At 36.3% G+C, this 20988-nt stretch overlaps 1 protein-coding gene across 1 annotated transcript in view; it reads left to right on the forward strand.

Annotated features, from left to right (window-relative positions):
* LOC117564222 (uncharacterized) overlaps nucleotides 1-20988 on the forward strand; it is a 53509-nt gene that overhangs the window by 2944 nt on the left and 29577 nt on the right. The window contains exon 2 of the mRNA XM_034242909.2: nucleotides 9151-9209. The gene's annotated coding sequence lies outside the window, so the exon portion shown is untranslated. The remainder of the gene's footprint in view (nucleotides 1-9150; nucleotides 9210-20988) is intronic.

Genomic DNA, 20988 nt, shown 5'->3' on the forward strand with positions numbered 1-20988 from the left:
CACTTACCTTTTTTATATGCCAATTTGCTGTTCCCTTCTGAAATCCTTTTTCTTTTAACTTGAGTCTTACACAAATAACACTGAAAATGTAATGGAAACATTTCATTTATTAGTTGATGTTGATGTTGAATAAATATATATTCAGAGACTTAAGCTGAAATAATTCTTGCTAAGCAATAAATAAAGTTTTTATTGCTACTAAATACAAATTGGTTTAGTTTTGTTTATGGCACTTAATTTTGTATAAGCAAAAGACGATTAATAATGTAATCTAGACTGTATTTAATGCTATCGATTGCCAAGGCATGATCTAGAAGCGTTGGTATTTAATTCAGTGTAAACTCGGTTTGTGCACATTAAATTTGATGCTTGATTATTGCAGGCCATGTTTGTTTTGCCCTTGGTCCAGGCGTTTATCTCTAATTGGTAGTCTAATCAAAAGTTCGTTAGACAAATATTTTGCAACTAGCTCAGCATAGAGTTGAAATTATATGCTCTATCTCTGGAAATTAGTGTCAGTTTTCTCTCTTCTCTCTCTCTCTCGCTCTGACTCCATTTCGTTCTCGTTCTCAGTTCGTGTGCCGCAATTAAAAGCAAACAAACCCTACTCATACAAAATTTAATTAACAACAAGCCAAACACACAAACCTGCTGCAAAAACTTGTGGAGTTTTAAATGTGTTTTTCGTTCAACGTTTTTTTTTTTTTTTTTTTTTTGTGTTGCGGCTGGCGTTCAATTTAAAAGTGGAGCACCCAAGAATCAACCACAACAAAAGCGGGCCAAAAGGATGCGGTCCTCTCAAGTGGAGTCCCTTCTTGAACCCCGTTACCCGTAACCGTTGTAAATGCTGAGTGGGTAAATGGTTAACGGTAACTGGCGCACCTGCAAATATTTGGCAGGCCACAGCAAAACTTCCCCCCACCCCGAAAAAGTGTGTGGGGGAAAAACGCTGAACTCTCTGACAACTGTGGCAGCCACTGAAAACTGTGCGAAACTTATAGCGCTTTATAATAAGAAGAAAAGCGCCGGTGAAAAGTTTCCCGGGGCAATGGCTTTTCAGCCATTGCGTTGGCGTGCAAATGAGAAAATTCATTATTTAACATTAATTAAGGCTTATTATGCTCATTATCAACACACACACCACACACACACAGAAAGTAAGAGAGACTGAGAGTAAGAGTAAGGCTGTCACACACACACACAGACACAGACATATGGCAAACCGCATTAAATGTCAAAAGCGAAAAGTGAGAGGACATCCACATAGTAGTTGCTTAGTGGGTGGATAACTATCGCCGGAAACAAACACCTGCCAGAGAGAGAAAAACGAGGGAAGAGCACAAAACATGTTCATAATTCAGCATTGAGCATTGAGGAAGGCAAACAGGAAGTGTGCGAGTAATAGCAACAACAACAACAACAACGAGAGCTGAGAGCAGCAGCTGAGCGGAGAAAGCATGCTGTTTAAATTATTCAGTAAATTGTTAAGTAAATAACATGAGAGGCGCACGTTAAAAAGGCAAAAGCAACAACAACAACAACAATAACACAGCCAAAAATGGCGCCTCGTCCTGCTGTCTATGGGGTTAGAGTAGAAATTTCACTTTTTATATATGAAACAAGTGCGAAAGGTACAGCCAAGTGTGCTCGACTTAAAGATACCCCTTATCCATTTTCAATCAAAGCAAATCAGTGCTGTCTTTTACTAAAAAAAAATTGAAGAAATACTGCATTATACCTCATTTGGTTTATCGATATACTATTTCTTTTAAATAGTGTGTTAGTATTAGAAAAATACTACCAAAAATACTGAATATATTTGTCTATATTTGGTATTTCGATATATTATTATGATCTTTTAAGTTCCTTTACTATTATGTTATAGAGGAAGCAAGCAGAAAGTGTGCGAGTAAATACACGTGAAAAAATACCAAATTCTACCAAAGACTATATTTGGTACATCGATACTATTACGTTCGAAATATACCAAGGTCTGACCGCACCAGCCTTGTTTTTTGCTATATAAAATTAGGATTAAAGAATGATCAAGAAAACATGTTTTATGAGATAGAAGTTGCCTCCTTCTGCTTCTTATATAAATTTCCTTCTAGCACAAAGTTTTCATACCCTTCTACCCTTTGGATAGAGGGTATAAAAAAACAAACACACACACACAACGGTGTTGATGATGATGGCGATAATGACGTTTGTGTTGAGGTGGCTGCGAATGTGGCTGTTGATGTTGATGATCATGTTGATGATGCTGATGACACGCCATTCACGGTTCAGTAGCAAATGTATCTCATACAATAAAATAAACACTCTCCACACACACTATGTGTGTGTGTGTTGGAGAGGCCCCCAAGGTGTGTCAAGGTTGTTGTGAGTGGCAACCGAGCCACTGAAAGCTGCTGATGTGCGTGGCAGCAGCAACAGCAGCAGTTGAAGCAGCAGTTGAGGCAGCAACGGAAACTCTGCAATGTGTGTTTGCCAAAGATGTTGAAATACCACACGAAAACTATGCCGGAAACGGAAGCTCAGCTTTGCTCTAAGCACAGAGTAACTGACTCTCTCCCACACTTTCTCTTCCTCTGTTTCTCCCCTTAACTCGCTGTAGGGTTAACCAACTGAGGAATAACAAAACATTTTGCAATTCACAACTGTAGTTAGCAGCTGGCTTAGCAGCAACGTTCATTTCATTTCAGTTGTGGTTCAGTTTGAATCACTCTTCGTTATGTTTCTTCAACAAGCATTTAATTAAGGGGATTTTGGATGAAGAATGGAATGGCTAGAAGTGAAACAGTTACATAACATAGTGAAACAACAATTTTCGATAAATTTATAGTAGATAGTTTGATAACTACAAATCTATTTTACTTTTTGTTTTATTTACTGCTTTATTAATTATTATTATTTTTTAAGAATCAGACGAGAATGATAACGCTAAAAATATTCTTAAACCATTCCACCAAATTCTTTCTTAGCATATCAATATGTTAATCCTTAATATGAAAAACTCAAATCAATACCAATGTTTTTGAATATATTATATATAGAATTTAAAGAATATGAAATCTAATATGTTCATGAGATAAAAATTAAGTAGTCGTAATATGAACTAAATGAAAGAACAGTAATAAATCCGTAACTTTACCTTATAGACTTTATATGATTGCACAAATAAATTAATACTTTTAATAAAGACAGTAACACAATCAGTAACTTTATAATAAGACTATTTTTGAAAGTGCATAAGATCTAAGAATTAAATGTCTTTCTGTACAACATTTCTTTATTTTCAATAACCTTTTTTCTGACAAATTTTTTGAAATTTGTTTATGCATATACATATGCTTTTTAGATTTCAGCTTCCATATTATCAAAAGTTCACCTTTTTCGAGCTCAAGCTTTGTTCAATAATTTATGCTTTATTGAAATGTCTCCAGTTTATGTCAAATAATATTTGTTACATTTTGTTTTTAGAATTCAGCTTCCATATGTGAACTCTAATGTACGAAAATTCAAATGCACCTTTTACCTTTACAACTTCAACCTTTGTTCAATAGTTAATGCTGCATTGAAATGTTTCTAGCTTATATCAAATAAATAAATAAATAACACATGTAATATTTGCTATTTACAATTCAGTTTCCATACTTTCCATATTTTCAACTCTAATTTACGAAAAGTCAAAGGCACCTTTTACTCAAACTCAACCTTTGCCTCTAGCTTATAGAAAATTTGTGGCAATTGTCAATATTGGAATACACAATTGCAAGGGTCAGCAAATCAAAGTTGTTATAATGTGAGATAAAAGTCTGTCAACGTGCGAGTGCGAGTTGAATCAGTGTTTAGACTGCATTGGAAAGTAGATTAGATGTGCCATATACACATACATAACATATAGTATACTATGGCCAATCACGTAGCACACACAGAAATAGCAGCTCCTCCTGGGCATCATCATGCTTGGCGCACTCTCGGAAATGACATGCAGAGTAAACAGCGATTGCCAGGACCACTTGCTGTGTGTGTGTGTGTGTGTTGGGTGTTTGGGGTGTGCACACCCTTTTGGATACGGTCTAATTTTATGGTCGAGACATTTTCTTTGCCCTCCACTGTTGCTGCTGCTGCTGTTGCCAAGTGTTGAGGGCCATAATTTATGCGGGCTTTGAGTAGAAATGTTTGCATAAACTACGTATACTATGCAAAAATATGCTATGGACACCGGCGGCAGTGGAGAGCAGGCAGACAGGCAACGCAACGTCTGTGCTAAACAGGCAACAAGAGGGGTGGTAAAAGGGGGTAAGTGGCAAGTCGAGGCACATGTGTGCGTGCTTCTGTTTGGCAGTGCCCAAAAGGCAGACACAACTTGCCCGGGCACATTAACCAAAATTGATTTTCGATTTTTTTTTCTTCTTTCAACTTGAAGAAGAGCTGAAGAAAAGGGGAGAGAACTACTTACTGCTTGTGGCGCCACACGAATGCTGGGTTAATATTCTAAAATATCAAGGAAGCAACATTGGAAAATAAAGCAATTTGTTTTGCGCATTTTGGAGCTGCCCAAAGTTTGATTAGTTTGTTTTGCATGTGTGTTTGATGTGGAGGATAATGTTATTAATGTTTTTCTATAAGCTTGTTGGCTTATCGAAGCCAAGCGGCCAATCGCTGCTGTCAATAGTGATTCTATTTTCAGTCAAAGTTTCTGTTTGCCACAAACTTTCGAGTTGGCCATAATCGTGTGTAGGTGTATGTGTGTGTGTGTGTGTGTATAAGTAAAGTACATGCTTGATAAGCTGGTAATGGAAGCAAAAGCAGGCTGCTGCTGCTGCTTTTGGCCTTTGCATTTGAAATGTGCAAAAGTGAACGAGCAAAAAAGCTGAACGCTGGGTCAACAGATTGAGGGCGTCTGCTGACCGCGCTTAATAAGTCAAAAGTGGGACGAAAGTGCACGGGGTTTAACCTTGGCCAAAAGCACAACGCATCGCTTGGCAAATTGTGAAATTGTGAAATGTGAAATGGCAAAAGTGCGCCGATAATTACACGCGTTTTAGCCTCGTTAACATTGTGGCCAGCACACAGATTGGCCAGCTTTAAACACACACTTAAATGCCAACTGTTAATACTTTTCGCAATTTCGACTTTCCAATAAATTAAAACACATTTTACAGCTACAAAAGTATGCAAATTAAATGCAGAAAAATGCCGAGAAAAAAAGAACACAACTTCGCACAAAGGTCATTAAATTTTAAATTGAACTGTTGCAGTTTGAGTTTAATTCAATTGTTTCCTTAAAACAATTGGATAACTTTGACATATTTTCATCACAATTATGGATTGCATATTATTAACAAAGAAATGTAGTTAACATTTTAAATGGCATACAAAATAGTGGTAAATGTGGTACACAAATTGAGTAAGCATTAAACTGAATAAAATTCATAAATTATGTCATTTATTTTTTCAATTTTGAGTAGTTTTGAAAAGTGAAAATTGTTTATGAAATTATACGATAATGTTTAATTTTATTGATTAATATAAGCATTGAATTTTATAATATATTTTGTAGGGATCTTAATCTTTTTGTAATTCACATAACCATGAATTCATTTTTTCTTTCTTTTATGAAGCTAGAGCCACATACAAACAATAATAACTATGATCATTACAATTCCTGAAAATTTGGTATTTATAGTATTTGATGGTATATTAATATATTTTAAAATTAATACCGCACTGTTTTGCCTGTATTCAAAATGGACAATTTTATTGTGTTTTGTATAATGGATTTTAATTTCAAGATTATTATTTTTATTGCATTATGCAATAAATGCATAAATGTTACATTCTTCATGTTTTTATTATAAATTATATTATTATTATTATATTAATATTAATTTTTTATTCTCCGTAATGTGTTAATCACTTCCTTCACCCAATATTAAGCTGCTGATTTGTTAAACTGTGTTTTGCATCCATTTTTCATTAGTAAAACATAAAGTATGCGAAGAAATGAACATGCTCCCAATGGGCCCAATCAATGCAATGCGTGGCCCACATCCTTCTTTTGGCCAGCCTCAAGCTGACCATGACGAAAATAAATGGCCGTGCAAAATGCCAAACAAATCAGTCGCAATTACGCGCTGTGCTGAGTGCCAAAGCAGAGGTAGTAAAAGGGGGCCAAGGGCAAAGATCGTCGAGGGGGGAAGTTCGTTGGTTGGTTGGTTGGTTGGTTGGTTGGTTCATCGAACAAATGTAAAACATTAAATAATTTCATTTGCTGGCAAATTCGTAATGCGGCGATGGCGTCGGCACCAGGCTCAATCAGAAAGTTAAGCAAACAAATTGCAAAATGAAAACACAACAACAGCAAAAAGCTGAATTCGCTTTTTCTTTTGTTTTCAAAAACAATTTTTTTTTGTTTCCCCGTTTTGTTGGACAACAATGAGCGAGTAAAGTGAAAAAGCGAAAGCGAATAGCTTAAGGAGGAAGAACTGTATAGAGAGCACACGCAAAATATATATTTGTATTTGTATTTGTATACAAGGGCTTATGCCATTTTGAGGCGAAGGCGAAAGCAATTTCCGTTCGTTAAACCTACATTTCGAAATTAAATTTCTTACACTTGAAAAGTTCGCGCGCTGCCTTCAATATTGCCAGGCGTTTTTCATTTGCCTCTGCGCAATTATGCTGCTGTGGCAAGTACCCCTCCCTTTCCCTTTCCCCTCGTCCCACGCCCATCAAAACACATCCTCATTCCACGGATTGTGGCCAGAGAGTGAGTTGTAAGGGCGCGCCTTTAAAAACTTTCCAAAGCAAGTCCGACAAAAAATCATTAAAAAATATGTACAAGCTGCAAAATATACATGAAAATATTATGTAAACAAATGCAGAGGGGGATGCCTTCCCTCCCCCATGCTCCTCCTGTTCTTCCTCTTGCATCCCCCTAGCCACTCATTACGAGCTTCGACGACGCGTTGAAAAACCGAAGGGAACAAAGCAAAGAGAGAGAGCGAGGAAAAGTTCGACGTTGTTTACCATCGCGGTCGCTGCGCTGCGGTTGCCTCTTCGCAATTTTTTTACTTTCCTTTTTTTGGGGGGCATTTTTTATTTTTGAGATGAGGGCAAAGGGAAAGGGAGCGGACAAGTTGACGAAAAATTGCTGAGTATTAAATATCTATTGAGTAGAGAATATTGTGGCATAAATTTGAAGCACGCTGGGTAAAATGTTGCTTGTTTTTCATTACACAAATTTTTTGAATAGCTCGCAGCTTAATTGAGGTATTATTTGTGTCATCGATTGCTTTTTTTTTTGGTGTTCAAGTTGTTTGGCCAGATACTTTTACAATCTACAATATACAATCTGGCTTTCCATTTTCCCTACTCTCCACACATACGCATTCGCACAATCTTATCCAATTTATATAATCTGCTTAATTTGTGCGAAACAAAAGGCGCAGAGTGAGACAAAAACAAAAAAAGGAAATGTGGATTGTTGCCTCGGCTTGGGAAGGGTCAAGAGATAAGCTTGGACAACAAAAAAAAAAGTACCCAAAGCAATGCGAGACAAAAATTAGAATAAAAAGGATACCAAAAAAAAAAAAAAAACCATGAGACCCTCAATAAAATCTTTTTTATGTGTAGAACGCACAAAATATCTACACACAAAATATATACGTATTTTATTTACATGCTCTTGGCGAGGTTACGCGTATTATTGGACCCCAGGATGTTGTGTTTTCTCTGCTGGCAATAAAATTGATATAATGTGAATGCAATTTGCCGGAACTCAGATATTTCAAATTTAAAACTTGACACAGACTTTCTCTCTCGACGGGCTGTCGAACCACAAGACTTGGCGGGGATTAACTTGTGATATTTCGCTTTCAAAAAAGGACCTTCTAATATTTCACACACACACACACACATACATATACATGAGAGATGTCCTGTTCGTTGACTCCTGTCCGACGCGCTTCACTTCAAAATTTAAGTTGCCCACGCGTCTGGCATACTACGACGCCATTAAATAGAATATTTAATTTTATTGTTGTCGCCGTGTCCTTGCCAAATACGTCACGCAAAGGGTCAGCATCGAGGCTTGAGTGCCTAAAAAGCCTGCGAGCCTTTAGGAGCCTCAAAGCTTGCGAGAGCCTCAGCGAAGCGGCATATTTCGAGGCTTAGCTTCAAATTTAAATTCCGAAAGCATCCCGAGGACATATTTGCATATTGTTCATTTTACTTGCCAAAAAAAAAAAAAAAAAAAAAAAATTTAAGCAAAACGACAAATTCTCTTCATTTCTTTTTTTTTGCATCCCGAGCACCCTGTAAAAATTATGTGTGCACTAAAAGGTATTTTAAGATGCAGCAGACGGAAATAAAATCCTACATGAATTTTAAAATTAATTACATTTATGATGAATAGACATTTGCACTCAAAAATTTGGTAAAAAGTTAAAAGATTTCCATTTAAGTAAAGTAAAATAACAAAAATATGACAAGTGTTTTTATTTCAACAGCATTTTAACTGCATTTATGAAATGAATTTTCTGCATTTAAAAAATTCTAAAATCTTTAAAAAATAAGTTAGAATAATATTTAGCTAAAAAATGCTATAAACATTATTCGTATTTTTTCTGCTTCCTGTTTGATAAGTAATTACTAATAAGAAATATTTATGAAACAAGAAGAAAGAAATTTTTATTAAGCAGTAATTAAAAAAATAAGTTATTACTGATGAGTAATATTGATTTTACAAGAAGTCAAAAAAATACGAAAAATCTTTACAGCACAAACAAATTTATAAAGAATAAGCTAAATATGAGGAATATAAATTATAAAAATCTCGCCATAAAGAATTACTTTTTGAATTCGACAGCTAGGTAAAATATTTAACGAAACGAAACGAATATTTTTAACTTAAGCTATGGTAATTAAAGTTGAAATAAAGGAACTACAAAGAGCATTCGAATTACATTTACGAAATGAAATTTTTGCAGACAAGTTGTATTAATTAAAAGTCGACAAGGTAGCTCGCTAGTCGACTCTACGCAGTCATTTGTTCCACTCAAGCAGAGAAAATGAAATAAAAACCAAAAAGTTATAAACAATTCTAATGAAACCCTTTTCTTCCTGTTTTGCATTTTACAGAAAAAACAGCAGCCGCATCGCATTGAGAGAGACGACGACTGTTGATTAAACCGATAAAGGTATGGGTATGGGAAATGAACAAATATGCAAATGCACAACCAGCAGATACCCATTAAATTATAAATTATTTGCTGGAGAATGCCTGAAGGCATCTATTTTTTTGGATAGCTACAAAATCAGAAATCTGTTGTCTATATTATTAGGGGCCAAAAGGTAGAACGAAGCGCATTTGTTTTGCTGTTTTATGCAAATAGCATTAAATATGCAAATCAAGGAGTAACGTGGCAGCTTTGAAGTAAATTTTAATTTTTTTGCTCTTGTCTGTTTTTACCTTTATTTTTGACATAAATGGTTGTCGCTCTGTTTTGTTTTTAACCGTGTTCATATCCGTATCCTGCCCAGCAGTCGTCGGTAACTGTTCTTTGTATTTGTCCATTCAATTTATTTATTTATGAATATAATGCATAAGAGTGGACAGAGAGAGAGAGAGAGAGAGAGAGACAGAGAACGAGAGAACGGTAGCAATTCGTCAAAAATATAGTAGTCAGCCATATTTCATTGAGAGATTTAAAAATAATATTTATGTACAAACGGAATTTCGATTTTGGTTTATTAACTGAAAGCGTTGACCATGTAAAAAGGTGCACTGACAAATGGCCCAGATGGGCAATAAAAACCCAATTTGATTTATGTCCAGCCTTAACATTTCTGCCATGTTAACGCCGCCATTGTGGCCGCTATCAAAATGGTAGCCAAACACACACACACAGACACACTCTCGAATTTTTTTTGTCAACGTGCCTGACAAGTGCCAGGAAAACGAGCAAAGCATGGGCTGGGCAGGAATCCCAGTTCTCAGGTGCGTGCCGCTCAGCAGGTGCTTAAATTGCTGCCCGCATTTCGTTGTCCTGTTGTCCTTGCGACAGGACACTCAACGCAATAAAAGAGCAACTTGAAATGATTTGCGGCCAAATTACTTCACTCAACTAAAGTCAGCAGAGAAAACACACTCACCGAAAATGTGCAATTAAATTGTGCAACGCATTATATCAGTTTGTCATTAATTAAATAACAATTAATTAAATGGCAATTCATTAGCTATGCAATTGACAATTACCACAACTTGGCAACTTCAGTTTATCATAATCAAATTAATTTGTCAACTCTCTCTCTCTCTCTGTTAACTTTCTTTGCGACGTCAAGGTTACAACATATATATAAAAAGTCTAAAAAAGTATATAAAGTACAAGCACACACTCATTCACGCATAATATGTAAATAAATAGAAACATTGTAATTTATTTTTAATGCATTAAAATTCAAGATCTTAACTTTGTCGCAGGCTGGGGCCAAAAAATTAATTATCGTTGGCAAACAGCAAAGGCAAAAAATAAATTTGAAGAAGAAAAGCGTTAAGGAAATTTTATGATGCAAGCCAACGAATTACCGATACTCTGATAAATTTGCGAAAACTTAAAATAATGTATTTTTGATGAGAGAGTTTAAGAAATAGGGTTGAGGAATATCTATTTCATATATTTAAATGAAATCTCTAAAAAAAATAAAATATTTTCTAGTACTTAATTCATATTAAAACCAATTGAATTTTTGGGATGCTTTTTATACTAACTTAAATGTATTTTACAAAATACAAATTCTACATTTTCTAATACTAATCTTAAGTATTGTTTAAATACAGTTTATGGTACTTGATTCATAGTCAAATATGAGAAGATTACAAAATTTGTATTCTACTTTTTCTACTTTGAAACTAAAAAAAGAAAATAAAAAAATAATAAATATGAGCTATGCATTTTATAACTCTTAAAATGTATTTTACAAAGTGTTAATCTAATCTTCCCAATACTATTTGGTATTATTTTTTTAGTATATCTCATCTACAAAGTGAAAGCTGGAGTGTAGTTAAGAGTTGCCACACATTCTGTCTTGCTGTGAAAGAAAACCACATTCTCTTTCTCTCTCTATCTCGTTAGCAAATTAATTAGATCCTGTGGCAAAAAGGGTATCAAAAAAAAGGAAGGAAAATCATTGCAAGTTCGCCTTTAGACGCGTACTTTTGTATGTAAGCCGCCTGCTTAGAGCCTCGCGTATTTCATTACAGGCGACAGCACTTGAGCGTTGTTAAGCTAAAAGTAAATTGCTTATTAAAAAGCAGCCTCAGCGTTTACACACGCACACACGCACACATAGACAAACACATTGACATCGAGCCAGAGCCATGGATAGATAGACACATGGACGAGCAAATGTTAAGCAAGCGAAGCAAGAGAGTCGAAGGGGGGAAGTAAATGGTGTAGATGTGGTGTGAGCCACTCATTTTCACTTCAAGTGGCAGCAAAAGCGAAAATTAAGTGAGTAGATGCCGCAGACAACACATGAGATGGAGATGGAGGCGCAGCTCGCTTCAGTTAGAGGTAATGACAAAGCGCCAGACTGTAACAGGAGCAGCTAAAGAAGAAGCGAGGAGGAGAAGGAAGAGGAAGAGGAGTTGAAACTCGTAGAACTGTGGCTGGCAGCTCAGTTGGAACACGCTAAGGTCCTTGAAGCAATCGACTTAATGCTCAGCCTGTTGTGTATTTAGTTTGCATTTACATTACACATCCCCCACTTACACTCTCACACACACATTCCCTACTCTCACACACACATGTGCAGAGAGGAGGGAGCTGGCGCAAGGACATCTGCACACATGACTGCCGCCTGGCGCTTGGGAGCTCATAGCTTGCTTGCTTCGCAACTGTGGAGGGACGCACATTTAATTTTCTACACATTGTGCCATGTCCTGATAGATTAACTGCGTATCGGCTGCATATATGTACATACATATATTTGTATGTGTGTATGTGTGTGTTCCGAAATAAGTTGTGTCCTTGTCACACTTACACATTTGACATGTGCTGGCTGATTGGATGACTTCGAGACACACACAGCTCAAAAGTCAAGGTAGCGACCAGACGCTGGAACTGCCAAGAAGGGCAGCGGGTGGGGGGGAGTTGAAGGGGAGCTGCTGACACACGGTTCAATGAATTTTCGTCAACGTGATTCGCATTAGAATGTGTATTCAAATGAGCACATAATTTGTTTGTTTGTCTGTATGTGTGTGTGTGTGTGTGTGTGTGTGTGTGTGTTCAGTTAGACTTTCTTTCTATGCTAGATATGCATAAATATCAGCTGAACGTTGAGCTCTCTCTCTCACTCTCCCCTCGCATTTTATGAGTTCAATTATGGCATATTGGGGTGTGTGTATGTGTGTGCAAGGGGGCGTGTCGTCAAGTGTGCGAGTGTGTGTGTTCGTACGGCTTTGATATAAATTTCAAACAAATTGCAAATAAATTGGAGTTGTCTTGCCGTCGCCATTGTCAACCCTCCGCTGCTGCTGCTGCTGCTGTTGCTTCTTGGTTGGCATCTCTCTAGTGTGTCCCACAAGTTATTTAAAATATGCAAATTTCTTGTAGCTCATAGTCGACACGCTCCTCCTCCTTCACAGACAGACAGACTGAGAGGAACACAAGCTGAACACCCTCGGCATTTATTGCTTTTCGCCAGTTTAAAGAGCATTTATATCGTTTGCGGCAACTCCTATCGACATTTTCCCTCGACATTTAATTTGCTTAAGTTCACTAAGCCGTTGCCGCTGTGCCGCAAAAACCAATCTGTATTTATTTTAATTAAATATAAATTCATGTATGTATAAATCCATATGCGTGAGTCCATAAGCGTGTCCTGTTTGATCGATTGCTGTCCGGGCATTTTACTTTTTTTTTTGCGTCTGTGGTCTCTGGACAAGTCAAACTGAATTGATTTAATGTGAAATGCAATTCGTTACTTATTTTATTTAAATTTTCATTTTGATGGACAGCCGCCACCAGACGTGCCCTGCTTTTATTGCATTCACTCAGCTGATGTCAGTCGGAAACAATATGTAAATATATATAGTATATAAATTGATTCGAGTGTGTTTATGAATGCATCGTAGTGTTTGCTTTTGGATGCATTTGATAAAAATTAATAAATAAATGCTGCTGCAATTCAATGCATAAATTTGAGTGCCACAATTAGTAAGCATTTCAACATCACAAAACAAACAAGTAAGAAAGCTACAGTCGAGTGTACTCGACTGTGAGATACCCGCTACCCAATTTGATTAAAAGCAATATATTTTTCGGTATTATTCTCAAAATATACCGAATATACTGCAAATATACTAAAAACTACTAAGAATATACCAAATGATATATTTGGTATATTGATATAGTACCGCATTCAAATTATATACCATAGACGGCACAATATACCAGATTGTCGGCCAAAGCAAATTAGACCCCTTGTAAGTAGGCGTTTTTGCCCATACAAAAGTATTTCTTTAATAACTTCCACAATTTTTATCTGATCGCAACCAAATTTTCAGGAATCATAACTACTATAGTAGTTATTGTATATACCAAAATTCGCAGCTTTAGCTTTAAAGTTACGCTTGTTATTCAATTTTTTGATTTGCGGGGGCGGAAGTGGGCGTGGCAAAAATTTGAAACAAACTTGATCTGCGTGCAAACATAACAAATGCTGTCGAAAAAAAATTATAGCTCTATCTCTTATAGTCTCTGTGATCTAGGTGTTCATACGGACGGACGGACAGACGGACAGACACACAGACGGACAGACGGACATGGCTAGATCGTCTCCGCTGTTGGCGCTGATCAAGAATATATATACTTTATAGGGTCAGAGATGCCTCCTTCTACCTGTTACATACATTTCCTGCCGGCACAAAGTTATAATACCCTTCTACCCTATGGGTAGCGGGTATAAAAAGCAAGTAAGGAAGCTACAGTTGAGTGCGCTCGACTAAGAGATACCCGTTACTCATTTTCAATAATGCAACAATGCAGTATACGTATTAAAATATTCCAAAATTTATATACTGAAGAAATACACCGAATATACCTTAAATATACCAGATTCGGTATATGGATATACTATTACATTAAAAATATACCATAGAGGGAATATACCAGATTGTCAACTAAGACCCGAATGCACCCTAAATATGTTATTGTACAACTTGAATTACATTCAAATTTGTGAAAATGCAAAACAATATTTTGCATATTTATTGCAGTATTTTCTTTCTCTCAACTATCAATATATTCTGCACTGTATTTAATTTAAATAACAGAAGAGCAGTAGAGAATTTTTACCTGCTGCCACAAAACTTTCGTTTTACAACTAAATCGAAATCGGCATCGAGAAATCGGCGAAAATAAAAAAACGGGGAATTGAAATTCTATTTTGAATACACAAAGCAAACCGCGAAAATGAAATAAAATAAATCAAATAATCGAGTGCGCTCTTTTCTAATGAAAAAGCACAACTTCAAATAGACAGAGTAAAAAAAAATGAAAATAAATAAAAAGGATTTTCGTTGGATCAAAAAACACGCAGAAAATATTTGTGGTACAGCTGTGAAATGTTCATTTTGATGTAAAGGTTTCGTTTGCTGCTGCTCTTTAAAGTGAAGCTCAACCGAGAGGATAAACGGGGCGAAAAGAGGCGTGGCTGGGGCATAACTTTTGTATAATGATGGCTGATTTTCGGGCCATGCTGCTTTATATAAACACTCAACAAAAGGCGAAAATAAATAAGAGCACAGCTTTAGCATTTACTCAATTGCAAGAATGGGAACCATCATCATCCATCCAGTCAGGCTCTTTCCTCTCTATCCCTCTCCCCACTCTCCTCACTCTGAAGTCGGTTTTATTTTCGCGCATTTGCTGTTTATATAAAACAATAATAATAAATTTTGTGGCAATTTGGAAGACGACGGCGTTGCTCCATTGCCGTTGCCTTTGAGTCCTTTGTTGCCTTTTGTCGAGGCTGCTTTGACTTTGACTATTCTCCGACCGCGCCAAGACGTATAGCCCCCTAAGCCCTATCGCCCCTATCTTCCCGCTCGTTCGCTTAGTTTCAGGACACCCCTGAGGGGCGCAAAAAAGACGCCCTCAATTTCGTTTAGCCAGCGGCTTCAGTTGCGTATTGTAAACTTTCGACATTTTCTGTTTGTGTTTTGTGTCGAAAAGTTTTTGCTCTTTTGCATTGAATTTATTTGTTTGTTTTTGCCAGCCTCAGGCGAATTATTTGCCACGACCTCGGGGGGAGGTAGCTGAGGGGGAACTGGTTGCCAGGCTGCGGTAATTATGCAACCATCAAAATTGCTAGATTTTTGATTTGCCTGCAGACGGTCTTTATTAAATTTTGCAATACAAAAGTGTTGTACACACGTTTACTCATCAGCATGATACGCATGTTTTCTCTATCTTCTCTCCTTTGCTCCCTCCCTTGAATCTTCCTGGCAAACATTCCCCTACCATCTAAGACTTCCTTTTGCCATTGATAGGCGGCATTCAAGACGATTGAGATTGAGGCGAAAAAAGATGCTGAGGCAAACGAAAGGAAACTGCCGCTACTTTGTATGCCAACAGCACACATACATATGTCTGTATGTGTGTGTGTGTGTGTGTATTTATCTCTCTTCGTGTATGTGTGTGTGTGTGTAAATGTGTGGCAAAGTGACGATAAAACATTTGCTCCGATTGCTTAAGTATGCCATAGCAAGCAAGCCAAACAGCTTTCAGCTTTATACCCTGGCACACAAAAGGGTACTCGCTTTCCATGGTAATGTTTCTATCAGCCAGAGCAATAAGCAAATAGAATTTACTTTATTTGCCCAACAAGCAGCCATGCTTTGAATTATACTATTCTGTGGAGTTTTCCATTTAAACACGCTGCAAGTGATAAGAATGTTGAAATATTGCAATAGCAGCTAAGAGGGGAAAAATACAAGTTTAAGTTTCTATTCGACAAAGAAATATTTCATCAAGAGCATTTAAATGAAATTAATGTTAACTTCGATGATTTGATCACTTGTTGTTATGGCAAAGTCAAAAAGAAGATTCAAGAAATAAGAGAAACTAATAAACAAATTGTTTTACAGCATTGACTTTAAGGTATATAATTTAAATCGAAGTTTAGGTCAATCAAAATTTATGCGAATTATTTTCAAAAGTAGGTAAACCATGTCTATATAATAAAATTGTTTATCTTACCTAGACATATTGATAATATTTAATATGCAGCACAATATGTTGAGTGAATGTTTACTGAAAAGAAAAATAAAATATATAATTTAGAAAAATTGAAATTCCAAAAATACTATACGCAAAGATATATATATAAAAACCTTTAAAAAAAATTGAAAATAAATAAAATATGTTAGAAAAGTTAGAAGAATTGACAACTCATAAATTCATAACTTAATGTTAGCAAAAAAAAAGCAGAATAATATGTAATCTAATAACAATTTCGAACTTCATTATATACAAAATTTAAAATTATTTTTCCTTCTTTTGTTGCTATGAGAAATGAATACTGTTTTTAAATACCCATTGATATGTTTTGCTATCTACTGCCATTAAGCAAATCGGCAAAGAGCATATCAATTTCGACCTCGGCTCGATCTGGTTTATTTACTTGCTTGGGATTTCATTGATTTTGTGCTCTGGCGTTTTGTCAGTCGATACGTGTGCTTCTTTTTCAATGCGCCCGAAAAGATGCTGCACAAATACACTGACAGCTACACACACAAACACACACACAGATACATACAGCTACACATACACTTAAAGTTAATGACTTGCCGTTAGTTGGAGGAGGTCGCCGCTTAGCCTAAAATCGAAGCAAGCTGCTCTCGGTGTTGTTAATTTAAGTAAAAAGCATTTTAGCTGATGTGTTTATTTGCCACGCCCAGCACATACACATACACTCACACACACTCGTACACACACACAGACAGCTGTGAACTGTTATCCTGGGTCGCCATATTAGTGATAATTTAGTTGGTCTCTTGGTTGTGCTCTAGTAGCACATATATTTCTTAGTACAGCTAGAGAGCAATGGCTTCATATGGAATACTCCACAACACACACAAACACACACATATGTGCGCACACACATCTAAACTGTGTGTGTTTTCGTACATAACTGGGCTCATTTTTGGCATTTTGCCAGTGCGCCACGTTGGCGTCCATTAATGTGAAAATGAGTTGAGATGCCGAGGCAAATGTGTTGCCAGATACATACTATATAAAAGCAAATATACATACTATATTTTTCCATTATGAAACGCTTGAATGAGCATTTATGTTCATGTATCTGTGTGTGCGTAACTATGTATTTCTCTATCTCTGACTTTATCGAATGTCTACTTTAACGCTTAAACTGTTCCCAAATGTAAAATTTCGTACTTTTTTTTAACGCCATTTTGGCAGGCGTCAAAAGGCTTCACAATATTGTTATTCAAAGTGGCTTAAATTGATTTGAAAGGCTTTTAGAGTTATGTATATTGCAAATGCATTCAAATATTGATTACTTTGACATTTTTCTGGCTCGAATCTACAATAATATCGGCGTGATTTTGCACTGTTCAAAAATGTATAAATAATGAATGAACACATGCATGCCCCAGCAATTGGACACCATATTTTCAGTCATAAATTATGAAAGCAAAAAACAAAAAAATATGAAAACACTACTAGGCTGCGAGAAATGCCATAAATAAAACATGGCCAAAACGAACACATTTCAGTTAGCTGCTAATGCCAAAAATTGAAAGCCAATGGCCTGGCAAATAATGTATAGCTGTCGTAGTATGTATGTGTGTGTGTGGCAATTATGCAAATGTGTGTTAGCAATTGGTAGACATGTAAATACAGCCTGACAAATAAAACATTTTCTATGCAAGGCAACATTTTTTTGCTAAAACAAAAGCATTACAACTTGAAATAATGGAAAAAATGCTAGCAAAAAAAGAAAGAGCAGAATTTGGCGACATAAATTATGCCAAAGCATGCGCCGGCACAATCAACAAACAGGCGCATATCCTTGGTGACCTACAAATGACTCTGGCAAACATTTTGCACATTTTACATAGCATACTTTTCTGGGCGCGCCCCATGCAAATTGCTGGCCATTAATTAGCGGCACGCGGTCGCTGCACAAAGTTGTTGTTGTTTACCAGTAATACTATTTAAAGTCGCTTTAAGAATTCACAGCACAAAAGCGTTAAATTTGTTAATAATAAATTAAATAAATGTGTGAATTACACGCATGTCATGTTTGTCTGTCTCTCTGTTGACCAAGTGTTGTATTTATATTTCATATGCAAGGTCGTGGACACTGTGGTTTTATTGTTTTACTATATATATACAGTTTTTTCTCTTAACTCGCAATGTCTGGCATTGACAGTGTTCTGTTTAAACACAATTTGACAGGCTTTCGGCTTTTTTATTTGCTTTCATTTCGATGGCTAAGCTGATCAACTATTTTAAATGATAATTGGCTTAGACTATTTGCTAGTCTCCTTAGCTAATCCTTTACTTTCAACAAAATCTAATTGGATTTGTTGCCTATCAACACAAAATGACATTAAAATAAATTTATTTGGCATTTATAAATGCCATTTAAAATACCAATAATGAATATGAGAGTTGCAACTAATGCTTTAATACAACAAAAAAGGAAATTCGTTTATTATGCAAGCCTTTGTCTGAATAACAATTTGTGTATAATTACTTAACCCCAACTTCGAAACTCATTAATCTGCAATTAAGCAGTATTTGCTGGTGGAGTAATCGGCCCCTTCTACTATATTCTATATACTTTATTAATTTAAGTGCTGCGCGCGTTTAATCGATTCAAACTCAAACTCCCCGATAATGATTAGCGTAATGTGTGCGCACTTTGCAGATGCTCGAAACGAAAGATGAAAGCGTAAATTATTTTACTTCCACGCAGCGTTTTTTTGTCGCTGTTCCTCCATCTCCTTCTCATCATTTTGTACATTAAATTACTCCACAGCTGAGGCCTAGTCGAAGCCAAAAGGAAAATCCAGAAAGCTGTTCATGTGCCTGTTGTTGCCCCTGCCTCCTGTCATGAGGCTGACATTTAATCAAGGTACAGCGTAAAGGTAAACAAACGGAAATAAGCGCAACTTCCTGTTGCTGTCGCTGCTGTTTTTGTGTTGCCATCGTTGTTCGCATACGAAACGGAAATACAATCAAAATTGTGTAATGTTTGCTTACCAGCCCCATGTAATGCGGTGTGGCAAGGTGGGGGGAAAGCACGTGGCAGGTTGTTGAGAGTGTGTTTTAGTTTTCATTTGTGCCTGGCTTTTGTTGGGGTGGGGATTGAGGTTTTGGAGCAGCTTGTGACAGCAGAGTTGCCTTGCCAACGCGTACTTACTCCAAATGAATTTTGCGCCCAATAAATGATTAGCATTATGCCATTGAATATTTAATGCGTTTGCCTCTCCATTTATTGACAATGTTTTCGCACAGAATTCAATATGCACACACTCACATTAAATGGGTTTTACGGGTAGCGGAAAACTGAAATAAATGGCTTTTGGTGTTTCTGATTCGGAGAATGAGGTACTGCTGTCAATTATAATTGATGTCTTGACAAGTCAATTGTCAGCAAATTGATTGGTATGAGAGTACTCTAAAACTCGGAAAGTCAAAGCCAATTTTGAGGGCTGAGTAAATTGACTTGCTTTGCAATTAAACGAAAAGTCAAATGGTGTGTAATTTGATATTTAAATCATTACTTGTGAAAGACTTGACGTTGCGAGAGCACGTGCAGATGTTTAGCAATCACAACTATTTCACATCCATCAACACATTTTGCAAAAATAGCTGCACTCTACTTTCATTCCTTCTTTTTATATGCTGCAAAACAATTTCCAAAGTCATATTTTATGCCATCAGAGGCATTTGTCATTTATGCGCAAAATGTTTGGCAATTTTGCCCAACAAACTACACTCTCTCCGTCCCCCTTCTCCCTTTGAACAAGGCAAACAAACTATGTGCGGAACGTTTGAGGGTATCGGATGATGATGTGAGAGAGGGCGAATGGACAAGAAGCTAGCTTGTCATAAAAACCATAGGCAAAAGGGTAAAAACATATATGTATGTGTATGGAATATTCTAGATGAATATGCCTGGTGAATGAGAACAGCAACAGCAGCTGACAATTTAGCAAAACTTGTGTTATTTGTCTCCTCCACATGCAGAAAATAAAATAAAAAATAGAATTCGTTACGCAGCAAACAGAAGCCCAATTTGATTTTGGCTTTAGTTCCAAAGCGAACGAACTGGCTCTGGACATATTTTTGTACTTTTGCTATTGCCTTGGTCAATTGTAAAAAACATTCCGAGTGTCGAGTGTGAGCGAACGCGTCAACTTCGACGCAGTCTGTGACAGCTCTCGAGATTGTTATGAATATATAAACGGCACATACACATACAGAGATATTATACATAAATGCGAGCCTGTGTATTCTGTCTGTTGGCGACAAAAGTAGCTAAAAATATTACAAAAGTTGTCGCTTCGTTGGAGAATATCCTGTAAATAGTCGAAGGTTGTCTGAAGAATACTCTTTGACTATAAGACATTTCATTTCAATTATGTTAAATATGCGTTAATAAAGCGTATTGGCGGCATTTTAAATTGAAAATGTATTACTAAAGCGTCTTTATATTCCAATTATAAATTAAAAATATTTTTGAAATTTTCAGCAAAATATTCACTCCTTTAAACATTTATATATGTACATTTTAAATTTTAAATTTAAAAAATAAGAGAACCTCTTTAGAGAAAAGATCGCTTATTATTTTGATAGAAAAAAGATTTATATTCACTCTATTAAGTATTGTTTTTGAATTGTAAATTGATACTTAAAAATATAAAAAATTACCTAGAGC

This window comes from Drosophila albomicans, chromosome 2L (genome assembly GCF_009650485.2).
Source record: "Drosophila albomicans strain 15112-1751.03 chromosome 2L, ASM965048v2, whole genome shotgun sequence".
Lineage (NCBI taxonomy): Eukaryota > Metazoa > Arthropoda > Insecta > Diptera > Drosophilidae > Drosophila > Drosophila albomicans.